We start from the raw sequence: 13,872 nt of genomic DNA, 5'->3' as shown, positions 1-13,872 counted from the left end.
CAGGCTTTGCCCTTGTGGAGCTCAGCCTTTTGCTGGGAACAGATGAGTAAGCAAGTAATTGTAATCAGTATGATAAAAGTGAAATAGAAGGAAATCCTGGATGCTGGCGGTGGAGGAACCCCTAATTCTCTCTGGGGAGAGAGGTACAGAGAGTTTCACAGAGGAGGGGTCCACGTTCTCCTCAGCTACACAGGATCAGATCTCCAGGGGACACAGTGATTAGGTCAGGATCTGGAGGAAACAGGTGCATGGGAAAGAATGGAAAACACCTGGACCTTGAGCGCGTTTCCTTAACCCTTCCGGCAGGCGATGTTCCTTGACCTGGCACTACCTGGACACAGCCACAAACGTCCCAGATGTGTGCAATTATTCCTCCCCACAATCCTGTGAGGTACAGCCCACCACTTGCCTCTCTGTGAATTATACCTGGGCCCTGTGAAACCAAATTCCGCATTCTTCTCAGCCAGCCACACTGCCTATCGTACTTGAAAAAGATGTACTGTCAGAGCCTGAAGAGGAGAATGAGGGCCTCCCACAGCACTGTGATTGTTTTCAGAGCTTTAGGGCAGGGTTACTCTCCAAGCGAACAGGCTACCTCCAACCAGAATCCCTGCTGTACCCGTGGCTCCCTGCAGTGCAGGCCAAACAGATCTATACCTCATTATGCCAGACTCCCCAGCCCTGTGCGACAGAAATTAAATGCTGTCTGCACAAGAACAGTGCACAGGCGTTGCATTCCCAGCCAGCCAGGCAGGACCAGAGATGACAGGGAAAGTGGAAATTACTCCCAGTGACGACAACCTGACCAAGCAAGTATACCCTAAGAATCTGCTGCATGATGGCTGGACAGGCCGTCCTCCCAAGTTCAAGGGGCTTGGGTCTTCCTCCCTGGATCTTTCAGCAGGCATGGCTCAGCCTCATACAACATATATACAGGGGACACCTTCACCCCACTTCCGCCTGGACAGCAGGTCCTCAGGAGGATGCAGACCCAGCCATTTTACTGGCACAGGGTTGCAGAGCATAGTTTGAACAAACAACTGGGGCATTTTTAGTAACCTGCGGACAGAAGGGATTGTGGCCTCAAAGTTAACCTCTTTTTTTTTTTTTTTTTTTTTCGGTACGCGGACCTCTCACTGTTGCGACCTCTCCCGTTGTGGAGCACAGGCTCTGGACGTGCAGGCTCAGCGGCCATGGCTCACGGGCCCAGCCGCTCCACGGCATGTGGGATCCTCCTGGACCGGGGCATGAACCTGTGTCCCCTGCATCGGCAGGCGAACCCTCCACCACTGAGCCACCGGGGAAGCCCTTAACCTCTTTTTTTCTTTACTCTTATCCTAGCCCTTTAGGCTCTCTCCCCAAATGTGTGTGGGAATTGGGCGAGGGTAGCAGTGGGCAGGGGGTGGGGTGAAGAACATCCAGATGTAACTTTTGATATTAAAGTCAGCATTTTAATTACACTCCACTCCTTTCTCTCCCTACCTTTTCTACTTGTAACTATGGAAACCCATAATAAATGTCCATTTAGATAACACAAAGGGGGATGATTTTAGAAACAAAAGATAATATATTTTCATGAATCCCATGCTCTGCTTCCTCTTCCACCTGCCCCTCACTACTGTTACTGATGCACATGCAGCCTTCATGGCTTATCAGAGAAGTGGCCACATCACTAAAATCCACTGTGAAGTTGCCTTGGAGTCCATCTCGGAGCCCCCTCAGTGCGTGGGACCCTGTCTGTGTGGGTTGTGTAATGGAAAAAACTCAGCCTTTTCCTTCCTATGCAGGGCAAAACACTATTTTTCCCTACTATGTGTTTCTTCCCTGGGAGTCCCCTTTACTGCTCACACAGAACACTTCACTTCTGACACTTCTGGTCAGCAGCTCTGTGGAGGGTTTTCCCCATAAGAAGCAATTTACGATCTTCTTTCCTCTGTGACACCAGCTGGGTGTTCTACCATTCAGCTCAATTCTGACACTACCTACCAGGAGACAACATCAGATTCCACAGGTTAAGGACTCAGTCCTATAAGACTCCCGTCCTCCCCCCCGCCCCCCCACTTCAGATGCTAATCATAGTTCCAGGTTTTCACCCGTGCTTCTGATTGACCGGCTATAGATCAAGGCTCTGCCCCCCTCCTCAGGCTTGATGAATCTGTTAGAGCCGCACACAGAACTCAGGAAAACTCTTTACTTACGTTTACCAGTTTCCTATAAAAGATACGATAGAGGTCGTGATGAACATCCAGATGGAAGAGATACACAGGGCAAGGTGTGCAGGGAGGAGGGCAGGGCTTCTCAAGGTGCACCATTCTCCCAATACCTCCAAGTGCTTACCAGCCCAGAAGCTCCCCCTCCCCCACGAATCGCTGTACTTTAGGGATTTTATGGAGGCTTCATCACTGAGGCATGATTGATCATTAACTCCAGTTTTAGCCCTTCTCCCTTCTCGAGAGAACAGGGGCCAGGCCTGAAAATGCCAAGTTTCTAATCATGGCTTGGTCTTCCTGGCGAGGAGCCCTCATCCAGGAGCCTTCCCCCCGCCCCACAGTCACTTCATTAGAACAGAAGACACGCCCATCATCTCGGAAACTGTGAGGGTTTCAGGAGCGCTGTGCCAGGGACGGGGTCAAAGACAAATATCAGAACAGGAGATGTTCCTGGTGTTCTTATCACTTAGGAAATTACAAGGGCTTTCAAAAGGAGCTCTGTGCCAGGAACCTGGAGCAGATATCGATATATATCCTATTACTTCACAGGTTGAAAGAGGGATATCCCTACCTGGAGGTGGGGTACCAAATGCCTCTGGTGTCCCCAAGGGGACAACTTTCCAGAATTCAGAGAGGTCTGAGATGTGGGAATACACACACTCCTTTCTCATCCCCAGTGAGAGGGTGACCCAGGCATGAAGCAAGTACACTACAGTAGTGACCTCCACAGAGCTTAGAATCATGGGGCCCATGTACCTGAATATATTGTGCAAGGGCTGTGGTTCTCAAAACAACATACCCCAGGGAATTGGGCACCAAGCCTTCAAGCCATAGCATAACTATGCTGTATTTTCCTCTCCTATCAGCTTTACTGGATGATCACTGATTCAGAACATTATTTTTATATTAAAACAGATATATGATATCAGGAAGAATGCAAAATTCTTAAGAATTTTTACAATGCTCCACAAGGTTAAAAATAATTTTGTGCCTGAAGCAGGCAGCTTCAGACTACATCCTAGGACTCTACGCATACGTTTTCATTCTCCACTAGGAATAGTTCACTAAAAAGTTGAGAGATTCTGCCCAGGAGTCCCCACTTCCTTGACAAAATGGTTCACCTTTTCCAAGGATCCATGGGAACCATTCTTTAGCATCTTGGCAAACCTAATTTTGAGCCAGTTCTCAGAAGACTCAGGTTCTAAGCCTCCCCTTCCAGAATGCAAGAGACAGTCCAACACCATCTGAGGCCTGAAGTTCCTCTCCGCTCACCTGCAAAGACCCCAGGAGACTCTCACTCTCACCTCACCAGGCTTGCAATTCAAAGACTGAGCTCTGAGAAGATGCAATTGCCCTTAAACACCTGAACGTTACCCACTAAACTGGGGAAACGCAATCATACTCATTTGAGGGGCACAGCATAGAGGCAAGAACAGAATCAATATTCATTTTCTTTCCACTGAAAAGAAATGACAAAGGGAGTTGTCCAACAGGGCAGCCTTTCCATTTGAGCACCGCTGATTTATCGGTCATTTGACAGGTGGACTTGAATTCCAGGCCTGCCTGTCTCCCCCATGTCTTCCCTGTCCTGCTCATTCCCTGCACAGGAGGATATGAGTTGTTCCCACAGATCCTTCCAGTAGCACCTGAGCCTTAGTTCAGGCTGAGCTGAGGTTTCTGACTCTCAGTATCTCTGCATCTAGCCACTTCTCCAAAATTTATCATTCATTGTTTTTATTTGTTTGTTTGATTTTTTGCGGTACACGGGCCTCTCGCTGTTGTGGCCTCTCCCGTTGCGGAGCACAGGCTCCGGACGCGCAGGCTCAGCAGCCATGGCTCACGGGCCCAGCCGCTCCACGGCATGTGGGATCTTCCTGGACCGGGGCACGAACCCATGTCCCCTGCATCGGCAAGCGGACTCTCAACCATTGCGCCACCAGGGAAGCCGTATCATCCATTGTTAAAAAGGTATGTAAGCTCTCAGTCTTAACCACTTCTTCAGGTCTTCATTTTTCCTCTGAAGGCTCCCATATGCTATAAAAATATGAAGTAAGAGTTGTATGCTTTTCTCCTGTTAGCCTGTCTTATGTCAGCTTTATTACCAGGCGAGCAACAGAACCTAAGAGAGTATTGGAAGTTTTTTCTCCTATGAACACACCTGGATCTTTCTAGAACCAGGCTTGACCCCTCTGGTTCTCCCTGTTTCTTTCTGCATCTGGGAGTCAGAGGCAGGCCTCCACCCCACGCCCTGTGGCTGGTCAGACAAGTACACATGGAGGTCTGTCTAGTGTCTTTCTCTCTCTCCCTGTAGGTCAGGGCACGTGTGATCTGTGTCCCAGGACACAGTTTCAAGATTTGGCCTGAGTCACGGTCTCCAGTCAGTCTTGGCCAACGTTTGGCACAAACATGCTGTTTCATCGAGTGGTTCTTCTTTTCCCATTTGATGGTTATTCTTTGTACACATAACCCAGCTGTCGGCTCCCTAGCGGGGAGGAGGCCAGTGACACCCTGGACCCTAAGAGTGATGGCCACTAACGAGAATCTGGACAGACTGCAAGGATTACATTGAAACTGCCCCATTCACACACTGGTATGTGCTTCACAGCGACAGTGGCAGGTCCATTGGCTCTTGTTCCCATTTATCAAATGAGGAATCTCAATGCTCAGAGATTCGAATCAACTGATGATGATCAAAACAGCTAGTCAGTGGCAAGAGCAAGGCTGGCGGGGGCAGTGGTTCAGGCTTTGGAAGCAAGAAATGTAGTGGAAAGGATGAAGGCTTTGGAATCAGGCAGAACTTTATCTGAGTACCAGCTCCCCAGCTACCTTGCCTTCTGATTCATTCTGCGTGTGTATATGGGAGGGGGAAACGTCTCCCTGACCTTGTGCCTCAACTTCCACATGGCTTTTCATCCCCCTCTGCTGCTGCACCCCACAGTCCCTCCCCTCCCCGCAATGTCAGCCTCATTTCCCCCAAGGACCTTGCTCTCTGGATCAGAGAATGAATTCAGGATCAACCCAAGGGAAAGGAGCTTTAAAACAAGAATACCCATCTGGTCCCCATACAGAGATAGGGGCAGGGTGGGGGAGGGGATCTGGGGTTCTCCCATCAGCCTCTGCAGCAGGGACCCTTCTCCATCCCCAGCCTCCACTGTTAGGCAAACAAAGTCCTTGGTAGTGGGGTGGATTGGATGCACGTTGAACTGAGTCACCATCTGTTAGTTTATTCATTGCAGACTTTTGTTTTGTTTTGCTTCTTCCTTTTTGGACTCCCCACGTTTCATACTTGCTAATGAGCGGATCAAATAGCCATTAAAGGTTGTGGGCAGGAGCCAGCCCTGCTCAGCCAGGAGACCCAGCATGCTCCGTGACACCTCTAAGAGACACCCCTCCCCCTCCCATTCTCCCTTTGGATTCCTGCTGCCTCAGCCCTCCTCCAAAGAAATGGACTTAGCATGTTGCTTATTTAAAGTTCAATTCCACCCCCACCCCAGTCCCACAATCCCAGAATCCCAGCTACCCAGTCCAGCATGTGGTAAGGGGAATGGCTGGAGGGATATGAGGCAGACTTCTGGTGGTCTCTTAGGCTTGTGGTCTCTAGAGAGAAACTTCAAGGCGGCAGCTTCTGAACTCTGCTCCCTGCCATATGGAGGTCAGCCCTGTGATAGCAGAAGGGCACAGGAGCCTCCAGCCTCCTCCGTCCCGGTGCTGTCCCAGCACTAGAAATGCCTGTCCGTAGACTCTCTCCAGACAGTTTGGTTGAGGGGACAAGGAGGAGGTGAGGACCCTGGAGCACCTGTGAAAATACCAGCAACAATAAGAACAATGAAAATAATCAACGTCACTATGTCATGATATCCAGACATTGTTCATTTTTAAATTCTAATCCTTATCAAAATATTTCAGAATAAATGGTATCATAACTCTTTCAGGTGCAAGTATCTGAAAATATAACTCTAACAGCCTAACAACAACAAAAAAAAGGGTGGGGGAGGTATATTGATTTAAGTAACTAAAAAATCCAAATCCAGGGCTTTTAGGTGTCAGGCCCTTCTGGACTGAACAGCTAAAATTATGTCCTCAGGACTTAGTTTCTCTTCCTCTCTCAGCTCTGATTTCTCCTGTTGGGAATCACTCTGAAACAGCGTTCGTCTATTTGGTAGCTCCCAGCAGCTCCAGACTTAAGCCTAGAGGAAATTAAAATCTCCCTTTCTCAATAGTTTAAATTCATGTCCTGGGCCTGATATTTATTGGCGTACATTCGGTCACGTGATCACCCATGAACCAATCACAGTATTGGGAGACACAATGCCCATACTTTTATTTATTTATTTATTTTTCATTGAAGTATAGTTGATTTACAATGTTGTGCCAGTTTGAGGTGTACAACAAAGTGATTCAGCCATATATATATATATATATATATATATATATGTGTGTGTATACATATATATGTATATCTATGTGTATATATGTATGTATACATATGTATATATGTATATACATACATGTATATATGTATATATATGTGTATATATATATCTTCTCTTTCAGATTATTTTTCATTATAGGTTATTACAAGATATTGAATATAGTTGCCTGTGCTATACAGTAGGTCTTTGTTGTTTATATATTTTATATATAGTAGTGTGTATATGTTAATCCCAAACTCCTAATTTATTCCACCCCCATTTCCCCTTTGGTAACCATAAGTTTACTTTCTATTTCAGTGAGTCTATTTCTGTTTTGTAAATAATTTCATTTGTATCAACTTTTTTTAGATTCCACAACAATGCCCATTACTAACAGGACGAGCCTGGATCACTTGTGCATCTCTGAAGAGAAAGAGTATGACATCTGTGCCCCCTACTCTTGCAAAATACCGGGACTGTATGTCAGTGGAGGGGATTCTCAAGAGAATACTGGGTTCCTGTTGCAGAAGAAAGAGGAATAGACATTAGGTGGCAAAGACAATAAGTATCCATTGCACATATCATGTGCCTTTACAAATGAAAAAATAATACTCAGAAGGATACATCATTTTCCTAGGGTCATACAGCTAGTAAACTGCAAATTGGCATTCAGATCTAGATTTGATCATTTCCAAAGCCACATACTGCATGCAGTCCTTCCTGCTACATTGAGTATCAAGGGGAAAGGGAGATAGAAAAGAAAGAAGGGGTGTTAAAAGCAGAGAAATGTGTACAAAAGAAAAAACTTTCCTGAATTAATGCAGATTGAGCTTACAAAATGCCCTGATATAGTACAAATATGTCATGGGAGAACAGGAAACTCATTGATCCATTGGAACTGACTATCTCATGATGGAATTAAATAATCTTATAGTCTAGAGCAAGAAGGTATCTTAGGAGATTTCAGATCATCTGGGCTGACGTGAACCACCTGGCACAGTTCCTTTACATCCCCTCCCTTACCTGTCCTCTCAATTGGTACGGAGGCCATGTGTCACCTGGAAGTTGTCAGCATCCCTCCTCTTCTGCCTTGAAGAGGTATGTGTTAATCTATGAGAAAAAATTAGAGAATTGACTTTTATAATCTTCTGTGCCTCTATTATTGTCTTGGCCACTGGTGTTTCATAAATATCTTTAATACTGCTAATACCCAGTGCTGCCTCAGCTAAGTAATTCACAGTGGGAGCTGGGGTGCCCCCAGCCCTGTCTCTGCCGTTTTCCGCCCATGCATCTTTTCGTGTTCTTTGACTGCAAGCAACAGAAACCTCCTCTGGCTAACTTAAGTTGAAGGGTGTAGGGTAGTTACAGAATACACAGAAAATCCGAGCAACTTGGCTTCAGGAAGGACAGGAAACAGGACCACTCCAGGGATACATGTGGATGAAAGTAATCAGGGCACCCAACTGAGTGGGCAAATTAGAGTGGATTTAACCTGCTCTCTGATCATCAAGACTTGTCTCTCTGTACAGGGTTTTGTCCGCCTGGAAAAAGGGTGACTTTTTCTTTGCTCAAAGATGCCTCAACTCCCTTTGCTGTGTACCTTTTGTAAGTATCACAAAGTGTTGGCAGTGGCCACAGAAGTAATAAACAATCTTCTCAGGTTGTTGCCATAAAAAATACATCAGCTCCAACAATTTCTCATCTAGTGTATTTCTACTAATGGTTCAGATTCTAAGGAGAGATTTGGCTAGCTTGAGCCCCTGATAGACAGTCTCATGAAACTTCATGGAATCAGGAGTCAGAAGGGTGGAGTGGAAGGAGGGAGAGACCTCCCCGCCCCAAATCAGCACTCTTTATCAAAAGAAGGAAAAACATTGCTGCAGACAATACCAACAGGTGCCCACCACACCCACAAGCTGAACAGGAAGTAAGTGCTCTCCCTTACTCAAGGCTGCCATAGGTCACCAAATTCTAGAAGGAATCATTCACAGTGAATTCCGTGTGTATGGTACCCCCTGGAGTTGTGCAATGCAGAAAGAAGCCTTGTCATTTCCCTACATACTTCCTGCCTTACCAGTCTTTCCAGATATAACAGATACTGGGGTACAGTTGCTATATTCTCAATTTTTTTGCTGAAAACTCAGGTAGATCTCTCAGCCTAGCATGATGTAGGAAGGATACTAGTTTATGACTCTTCCTATCTTGCTTATTCTTCTTTGTCACCCAAGGAAAGGGGGCCTAGTCCTTCAGAAGTCTGTCCCACTTAGATGATCCCTTGCATCCCCTCATTCAAACTCTCTAATCTGTATCCCATACCCTTCTCTCTGAAAACCACCCCTGCCCCACTGTAGGAGGATCTCTGCTCCTCCTTTTCCCCTTGTGTCTTGCTAACTCAGAGCCTTTAGTTTAATAGAATGCTAATAAAGGATTTTCTCTAGTTTCAAGAGGAATGGAAGGAGTGAATGCTCTAATTTCAGTCTGCTGTTCCTTACTAGTCATCTTCGAAGCAAAAACACTAACATGAGTGCCATTTTTCCCCTCAGTCTGACCTCACCTAAGAAAAGCAGAGCCTTCCCTTTAATGTGTCTTTGACCTTGCTCTTTGCAGAAAAATTACCCCTGAATTACTGAGCTAAGCAGCTTTTGACTCCTTTCTGAGCCTGGCTTACATTGTAAAAGCCATCACATTAGCTGTGAGTGGCTGGGCCTGAGCCATCTGGGATGGCAGATACCAGCTCCTATTAGACTCCTTCCGACCCTCAAATCTCTTTCCTGATAGAAGTAGGTAGGGGTTGGTCTCAGTTCATCACCACACGTTTTCTATTTAATTCTGGTCCACCCTGCTCTTGATTCTCCCAACTATTAACCTGCTATTCATCTCTCTGTTTGTAGCCTTAGCTGACCTTTAGACTTAATTCATGGTACTGCTTCCTTGTACCTCTCAGCAACCTTTCTGCTGTTCTCTTCCTACTTGGCCTGCTGCTGCTGGGCCCAGATATAATCATGAGGATTTTGTCATATTGGAGAGCTGTCTAGAAAGCAGAGAGAAGTGATATAAGAAAAGGAAAAAAAGGAACAGGTAAGTTTTGATGAAATGTAATTTCATGAAAATCTGTCTTGCTCAGGGACAGCCACAATGGGGAACGCTGGCTACTCTTGACCAGATCGATGGTATTAGGTGGGATGGGAGAAAAGGGCTAGTGCTAGAAACAGGAAAGAACTATCAAAGTCAATTCCAATGCATAGGATAGGCTGTGCCTAACCCTCTTTAACCAGCTGGACTCCCTATGGGATAAGCAACCCATGTAGGACTCTACCTCCTCTGCAATATGGACCCAACAAGAAGAGAACTGGGCAGAGTGGGAAAGAGCTGAGATGCTTGGGGAGGGTACAGATGATAGGACAGTAGGCAGCCCACCAGCATCATTACCAGATTCAGCAATTCCTTGTCATTTCCAAGCCATGAGATACAGGAAGGAATTCTAGAGTTATCCTGCTGCCAGTGGATTTTCCCAGTGTAATCCCAAAGGTCTAGACTTAGATATAGAAGAACTGCAAAGATCTGGCTCAGGGAGGATGAGAGTGATGAGCCCGGGCACAGCACACAGGAACTTGATTCTTTTCTGAAGACGTAGTTGGACAAGAATGTTGGGAAGGTGGGGTGGTGTTCAGGTGCTACACATCAGCTCTCCCTCTCACCAGTATCCACCTTGGGTGAACCCAACATCCTCAGGATCACAGCTGGTATCAAGCTCAGGATGTTCCATGTGGCTCCCTTAGACTGTCTACCTCACATCTGACTGTCTATTAGACATACCACACTCAACCTGGCCCAACCTGAACCATGCCCCATTCCCAAACTTTCTGTGTTTCCTGTTTCAGAGAATAGCAACTCTTTACCTAAGGCAGAAAGTTGAGTGCTATCTCTGACTCCTCTCTCTCCATCAAGCCCCTTGCATTTAGTCAACCACTGAGACTTGCCAATTCAACCTGCTAGATGTTTATCAAATTTGTATCCAGTCACCATCCCTATTACTATAGTTCACATTCAGGCCACCACCATTCTTGCCTAAGTTACTAAAATAGCATCTAGCTACCATCGAACCATCAGCTACCACTCTTGCCCTTGTCAGTCTCATCTTCCATGACATTACTGTGCTTGGAAGTCCTACAATGGCTCCCATTTGCTGAGGATAAAGTCCAAACTCAGTTGTCTTGCCTATGGGGCCCTCTGTGATCTACCTTCGACCCCCGTTCCAGCTTCATTCCTCACTACGACCTGCTACAAATTTCATGCTCTACAAACACAAGTACACTTATAGTTCTCCCTTCACACACTCTGCTGTACCTCACCTCTATGTCAGTGCTCCAAGTGACACCTGGACCAGCAATGTCCTTCCTCTGCTATTTTCGTCTAACACAGACTCTTTGAAGCTCAGCTCTAGAACTTCTTCCAGGAAGCCTTCTCTATCCACTACAGTTCACTTCTCCAAATGTTAAAGATGTTTTTAAAAAGAGATTCAAAAAGATTAAAAGAAGCAACAAAAGCAAAAATAAATAAACAGGACTACTAAAAATCTTCACAGCAAGGGAAAAAATTTTAAAAATGAAGAGGCAACCTATGAGAGAAAATATTTGCAAACCCCATACTCAGTAAGGGGTAATATCCAAAATATATAAAGAACTCATACAACTCATTAGCAAAAAACCAAATAACCCAACATAAAAATGGGCAAAGGGCCTGAATAGACATTTTTCCAAAGAAGACATACAAATGGCCAACAGGTACATGAAAAGGTGCTCAATATTGCTAATTATTAGGGAAATGCAAATCAAAACCACAATGAGATATCACCTCACACGTGTTAGAATGGCTATTATCAAAAAGACAAGAGATAAGTGCTAACAAGGATGTGGAGAAAAGAGAATGCTTGTGCACTATTGGTGGGAATGTAAATTGGTGCAGACACTATGAAAAATAGTGTGGAAGTTCCTCAAAAGATTAAGAATAGAACTACCTTTCAGCCAGAAATTCCACTTCTGGGTATCTATCGGAAGGAAATGAAAACAGGATCTCAAAGTGATATCTGCACCTCCATGTTCATTGCAGCATTATTCACAAAGGCCAAGAAACAAAAACAACCTAAGTGTCTGTTTCCGACAACAGATGAATGAATAAAGATGAATGGATAAAGAAGATTTTATATATATATATATATATATATATATATATAATCTTCAGATATCAAAGAGAGAGAGAGAGAACACATGGGATATTATTCAGCCATGAGAAAGGAAATACTGCCATTTGAGACAACTTGGATGAAACAAGGGCATTATGCTAAGTGAAAGAAGTCAGACAGAGACAGATAAATACTATATGTAATCACTTACATGTGGAATCTAAAAAAAGCTGAAATCATAGAAATAGTAGATTGGTAGTAACCTGGGGCTGGGGAATGGGAGAAATGGGGAGATATTAGTCAAAGGGTATAAACTTCCAATTGTAAGATCAACAAGTTCTGGGGACCTAATGTACAGCATGGCGGTTATAGCTAATAATAATGTATTATATACTTAAAAGTTGCTAAGAGAGATCGTAAATGTCTCATCACACACAAAAAAATGGTACTTATGTGATGGGATGGAGGCGTTAGCTAATGCTATGGTGCTACTCATTTTATAATATGTAAGTGTATCATATCAACGTGTTGTACACTTTAAACTTACACAATATTACTTGTCAATTATATCTCAATAAAATTGGAAAGAACAGATTAAAATATGGCTTCACCATTCCCATGCCCTCACATATACAATTAAGGGCCCTAATTCGTACCCTTGTAATACACAGTACCTATCTAGCCATTGATCATGCTACCTCTTATTAGAGTCGTGTTTCCATTGTATTACCACTTAATGATAGTCTCCATGGGAACAAGGATGACATATTACATCCCCCACACCAAGACCATAATAGACATTAAATAAACTGTACATAAATAACTGTAGTAATAAACAATAACCAAGTACTTTGGTTTATTTAATTCTCCTCCCCTACTTCTAAAGAGGCAAGACTGTTCATTACAGTCCTTCCCAGAATCCTTTTCAAGAGAGTGCAGTGTTGTGGTCAAGATCATGAGCTCTGGATTCCGGCATAGCTGAATCATTCTGACTCTTCCATTTTTTAACTGTGGAAATGTGAGCAAGTTATTTATTCCTTATCCGCTCTGAGCCTCACCGCCTCATTTGCAAAATGAGGATCATCATAGAATCTACCTCATGTGGTTATTGTGAGGCTTAAATCAGGTAATGTATGGCTCTTGCTTGGTACATATTAAGTGCTCAAAGAAAACAAAACAAAACAAAACCTTGGTGATGATCATCCCTCTTTTCTACTCTTTGACTTTCTAGCCTAGTACTCCAAAGTCAGGAGGAGGGGATATGATTAGGGCTGAGAATGGGAAACATTTTCAATCTTTTAAGTGTATCTTTAACCTGAAGTTTCTGCTTTTGTTCCAAAGCAAGGTTGAAAGAGAAAGGGCTTCTTTGTGATTCTAGCTGTCTTTTATTCAAGAGGCAAGTATCACACAGACTCACAGCAGCAGCAGAACACGGAGCCAGGAAGCCTGGCTCAGAGAAGTGATGCTGCCTGCTCAGTGGAGAGGGAATCGGTCACAGAGACAGATCTCATTAATGCTAATGGCCTTTGTGCAGCTAATTAGCAGCATACTACACTCAGTATTTACCCTTGTGTGCCTACAAAGCTCCACTTTCTCCTTGGGAAGCAAGCTGTTTCTCTACCTGCCTCATGGCGAAGAAGATCTCTGCTACCAGACAGCAGCTTCATCTCTGCCTGCGTGGGGTGGCTGCAGGAAAGCAGACGGGGCTCCATTCAGGGGCCTGGGAGGAAGGTAAAGAGGGAGCACGTGATTCGTCTTCCAATCCTGGGTGGAGCGCTGGGCTGCTAAAGACCTCACCCATCACGGGTGCCGCTTTCATGAGTCAACCAGGCAGCTGTCAGCCCCAAGTGCCCTTCCAGAACTGCTGAGTGTGCAACCATCCTCTTCTTCCTTTGCAAGGAGTGGTTCTCTGAGCTCAGGGCAGAGCCCCTCCTTCCCACAGGGCCTGGGAGAAGGGGTGAATCACCAAGAAAGGGTCTTCTTGGAGGCCTAAGCAGAGAGCTGCTGATGACCTTCCCACCATCCATTCCACAATCTTTAACAGAACTCGGAATCTGAGCCGCACCAT

At 45.0% G+C, this 13,872-nt stretch overlaps 1 long non-coding RNA gene across 1 annotated transcript; it reads right to left on the bottom strand.

Annotated features, from left to right (window-relative positions):
• Positions 1 to 5,228: 5,228 nt before the first annotated feature.
• LOC109550987 (uncharacterized) lies at positions 5,229 to 13,521 on the bottom strand. Its single transcript, XR_002177691.3, has 3 exons — positions 13,426 to 13,521; positions 7,646 to 7,732; positions 5,229 to 6,006 (listed from the first exon to the last, which is right to left on the bottom strand). It is a non-coding gene; the product is annotated as an uncharacterized lncRNA (long non-coding RNA).
• Between the last annotated feature and the right edge of the window lie 351 nt (positions 13,522 to 13,872).

This window comes from Tursiops truncatus, chromosome 8 (genome assembly GCF_011762595.2).
Source record: "Tursiops truncatus isolate mTurTru1 chromosome 8, mTurTru1.mat.Y, whole genome shotgun sequence".
In the NCBI taxonomy this organism is placed as follows: Eukaryota; Metazoa; Chordata; class Mammalia; order Artiodactyla; family Delphinidae; genus Tursiops; species Tursiops truncatus.
This window is presented reverse-complemented; position numbering and strand designations above follow the sequence as displayed.